Here is a 5,281-nt window from a genome sequence, read left to right as displayed (position 1 = left end):
AGCTTTCTGGTCTCTGAAATGCATAATAATTTTGAGTGATAATACTAGTAATTAATTGTACTACCTTACATTTGTATGGTGATGTATACTTTTCAAACTGGTGTTATGGCTATTAGCTCATGTGTTCTACCTGGTTACCTTGTGAAGTAATTGGGGTAAATATTATTATTTCTGTTTTACAGATGTGTAAAATAAACCCAGAGAAGATAACTGATTTTGCTCAATATCAAATAATTTATTAGTGACAGTACTAGAATGGTCTTGTTGCCCTCAATTTAGTGCCCCATGTAATCTCTTGTGAAAACAGAGACTAGAGACCTACAGACCAATTTCCATTGCTCTTTTTGCCATGTCTCTTTTGCCTGCTACAATTTACAAAACATAATAGGAATGCTAATTAATTGAAGAACTATTTTGTGGCCAATAGACAATGAAAAGAATGAAGTAAGTTTTACTTACTTTTCTATACTTTTCTAAGGGAGGCTGGGCTTCAGACTAGATCAAGTTTGTAAGAGGAGCTCAGGAAAATTCAGCTAGACTAGTAGGTAGAGTCTTTCTTTTCCTGAAAATGCAAGTCTTTGGGCCATTTGATTACTTTTTGGAAAAATCCATTTTAAAGGGGCTTGTCCTATAAGTCCTAATGCTTTTTCCAGGGAGAGAATATTAGGATAAGGTTATTCTTGTGTATTATGTTTAGCAGATTTCTGCTGGAGTCCTTTAGGCCAGAATCTTGGTTCAGAAGCTGTTAAAATTTTTCTAGCCCAGCTGGAATAGAGAGGTTTTTGGGAGGAGGAAAAGCTAGGTTTGAAAAATAAATTTTTTATAGTTAATTTGTTAGGTAATATAATATGCCAGTAGCATTAAATGCTTTCTGAGTGTTGGTAGAAATACAAAAAACAGTTAACAAGTAGTTACTACCATCAAGGAATTGAGGAGAAACAGTGTGGTGATGGAAATGAACATTGGGCTAAGTATCAGAAGACTTGGGTTTCCATACCAGCTCTGCCATGAGTTAGCTGTGGTACTTCAGGCAAATTTCTACCCTTCTCTGATTAGTTCCCTCATTTGAAAAGAACTAGATGACTTTTAAGGGTACTTTTATCTCTAAACTCATTCAAATCTTATCTCCTGACCCCAGTTAGAGGAAAATTAAGCATTAAATTGTGCAGTACTACGAAGTACAGAGGTGAGCAAAGACTTAGAGACTCACTTTTGGAGAACTAGCTTTTACTAACCAAATAATCCTTAAACAGAAAGTTTTAACCTGTTTTATCAGAATTATTAGGTGTTCCTAGAATAGCACTAGGTCAGGATATGGTTCTTAGCTCTACCATTTACCATCTATTTAACCATAGATAATTTATTTAACCAACCTGAATCTGTTTCTACATCCATAATATAACTTGAGTATCCCTTATCCAAAATGCTTGGGACCAGAAGCATTTTGGATTTTGGATTTTTTTTTATTTTGAAATATTTGCTGATACCTGGTTGAACATTCCTAACCTGCAGATGTGAAATCTAAAATGCCTCAGTGAGTATTTCCTTTGTGTGTCATGTTGGAGCTAAAAAAATTTTTGGATTTTGGAACATTTCAGATTAGGGATGCTCAACCCTATAGTAGTTACTCTCCATTCACTTAAAAACCTTTACTGAGCACTAAGCATTAGATGCTGAAGCTAGAGGAGAGTCTTTTTCCTTCAGGTGCTCAAAGTGTCCCTCTACCAGGGACATTTGCAATTTAAGGCTTTTCTCTAACAGTAGAACCATAGAATCTTAGGGTTGGAAAAAATCTTGGAGGTGGTTTAATTTGACTTAGAATGCAAGTTTATTAGGCCAGGGACTTTATCGTGTTCACTGCTTTATTCCCAGAATCTATTAATAGAAGTGTCAGCCATATACATATTTACTGAATGAATTAATAAGGCAAGAACTGTGGGACAAATAATGTTTGGGTTAAGTAGAGCCTTCCTTATCTGCAACCATGTGTTTACATGTTATACTGGCAAGATGCCAAAGCTTATGGACATCTTTACAACTAGAGCTGTACAGGGATATCCTGTGTGGCCATTGTCACACTGGCTGCCTCTACAATGAAATGTCCTACTTGTCATTCTTTGCATATGAATGTTGAAAAAGTTTTATGTATTAGTTCTGAGAAAGAGTAGATGTGTTTATTGATCTTTGCTCCCCAGAAAATTTTAGAACTCTGAAGCAGGCAATTTCCTTTACTCTGTGGCATAGATTTCTGCAGACATAACATGGGCTAGATGGGCTTGCCTGCTTTTTAGTTTTTCTTTCATTTTCAGACCCTAGCTCCCCTTTTTCTCCCACCATACATGTTCACACCACACAATGCTTCTATATAATCATGCTATATTTTCCTTTCTTCTGGAGAATCATCATGCTGTGCTATATGGGAAAATTGCTTTATTTTCCATGTTCTAGATTTTCTCAGGCTTTCCTTTGGCATTTTGTCTGAATAGAGTCATGGGCTTGTTTTTCATGTGTCTGTGACACCACTATGGTGGTACTGTGTTATAGTGCTTGTTCCCAGAGGTCCAAGGAGGAGGAGTGAAGTTAGGAAACATGGGGATGGAAAGCAACCAGGAGGGCTTTTATTCATTACTTACTATTTTACTTTGAAAGTGGAAGATGTGAATGTTTCCTAGAGAACAGAGAGAGAAAAAGGGAGCGAGCGAACACTGAGACCTGTCATTCTAAGGCTTCAGTGATTATCTGTTTTGCATTCACTGTTTCTTTTTCCCCCTCTGTAATGCAAGGACCTTTTATTCCCCTTTTCTTCAAGAAGAACCACATGATACAAGGGAAGGAGCTTTGTGAGACCTGGATTTTAGGTATCACCACTTCCTACCTAAATAACTGTTGGGTGTTATCTTCTCTGAGCCTCATTTGTAGAGGCTGATTCTGTAGATATGATAATACTATTGATCTCTCCAAATGATTATGTAAACTAAAAGAAATAATGTATAGGATAAGGCCTTGCAAATTATAAATTATGAATTATATACAAGCACACATCATTTACCTATATTTTCTATCATCTCTAAATTATTAAGAATTTCATGTTGCTTTTTAAAACTAGAGATATATCTTATATTTTTCCTTCCTAACTTTTGCAACAGCCTATTAAAGTTTAAAAGACTTGGAAATTAGCATTCTCTTTTCCAGTTTTTCCTTACAGTCTGTTTGTCAGACACTTTAAACAGCTGTTGTGTGTCAGTCTAGAGGTGGTTGCATTTTATTGGTTCAGGATTACATGATTTTGGAGTAGAGTTTCAGGGTCTTTGCTAACAATGGTTGCTCACTCTGAAATATGCTATATAATTTGTTTTATTAATGAGGGGTAGTTGGTATGGAGGCTTTATAAATCACAGAAACTTATGCAAAAATAGCACACTAATTTTTTTTTGAGAGAAATGCTTCTCAATTTTCTTTCTTTTTAATTTTCCCAAGCAGTTTTTATCTGATGCCCAGGTTTTCTACTCTATGCATATGCTCTTTTTTTCATATCTTCTCCAAATAGTGTTTATAGCAGAAGTAATGTATGAATTCACAATTTTTTTTAATGTGTGAGTTGTTTTATCTTGGAACAGCATCTATTGAGTGAAGGTAATACTGTAATGTAGTTAAAAGAATGCTAACTCTGAAGTAAGATTGAATGGGTTTGAATCTTGACTCTGCCACTTATTAGCTATGTGAACTTGGATGAGTCACTTGACTTTGCTGTTCTTCAGTTTCCTCTGTAAAATGGAAGTAATAGTACCTACCTCATTGGTTTTTATGAGGATTAAATCCATATATTATATATATACACACACACACACACACACATGTATTTCTATACATATAGAGAAAGTTAGCTATTATTGTTATTATTATTGAAAACTTCTTACTGTTAGAGTATATTGTGGTCAATCAACACATTATTTATTAAACCCTACTATGTTCTTAGGATACTGCCAGTTATCTTGGAGGATACAAAGTATTGTGAAACAATTCTTGCCCCCTTCTAGAGGCTGAGTTGAGAATAAAGTAAGATATGTTTGGACAGTACAAACTGCCTGAGGAACCAGCTGTGGGGTACTTCCCTGGGTTGGCTGATTAGGGACATAGAACACAGAAGGGGAAACGAACAAATACAAATCTGTCTTAATCAAGTTAAATGTATGTTACAAAAATCATTACAATAGGAATACAAGGGTGGTCTGATAATTTTGTGGAAAGGCATCTAGAGGAGGTTAGATATTAGCTGAGCCTTGAAGGTAGAATCTGGAACTGTAAAGATGGAGAAGGGTTTTATAGGGGAGGAAGGAGTAGGAAATGGGATTATACACATTATAATGTAGTAGAAACGGTACAGCCAAATAGACCTGGTGCTTCCTCTTACTAGCTGTGTGACCTTAAGTAAGTTACCTAATCTCCCAGAGCCTCAGTTTTCTCTCCTATAAAATGGGAACAATGATATTTACCTTTTTAAGTTATTGTGGGTCTTAGAGCTAACCTATATAAAGCAGCTGGCATAGTTTTTGGCACACAGTTAACATTTAGTAAGTGATTCAGTAAGAGATTTTGAGACAGAGTCTTAGTCTGTCACCCTGGGTAGAGTGCAGTGGTGTCACAGCAGCCTCAAACTCCTGGGCTCAAGAGATCTTCCTGTCTCAGCCTCCTGAGTAGCTGGGGACTACAGGTGTGTGCCACGACACCCGGCTAATTTTTCTATTTTTAGTAGAGACGGGGTCTCACTCTTACTCTGGCTGGTCTCGAACTCCTGAGCTCAAGTGATCCTTCTGCCTCGGTCTCCCAGAGTGCTAAGATTACAGGCATGAGCCTCCGCTCCTGGCTTATAGTATAAAAGTTAAAAGCATAGGATTTAGAATTGGACAGGATTGGTTTCAATCTCTTTGCCACTTATTAGCTTTATAACCATAGCCAAGTTACTTAACGGCCTCTAAGCTTCATTTAGCTCATCTGAAAATGGGGAAAATTAGTAGCTTCATTGTGAGGTTGTCTTGAGATTAAATGAGGTTCTGTGAAGCATAAGTAAGGAACTTGGCACATATATGTACTCAATACCATTAGCCATTATGTTGTTATTTTTATTAGTATAGCATCTCTCTTCTTCCTCTCTGAGATTTCCTTTATGATTATTCACATTTTCCCCCCTCACCACCGGCTACCTTCCTTCAAGAATATCAGTGGCAGTTGTAGAGACTGAAAACAGAGACTTGAATGAATGTGGAGGTAGAGAGTAACTGGT

Source organism: Lemur catta, chromosome 7 (assembly GCF_020740605.2).
Source record: "Lemur catta isolate mLemCat1 chromosome 7, mLemCat1.pri, whole genome shotgun sequence".
Taxonomy (NCBI): Eukaryota; Metazoa; Chordata; class Mammalia; order Primates; family Lemuridae; genus Lemur; species Lemur catta.
Note: the sequence above shows the minus strand (reverse complement) of the source record.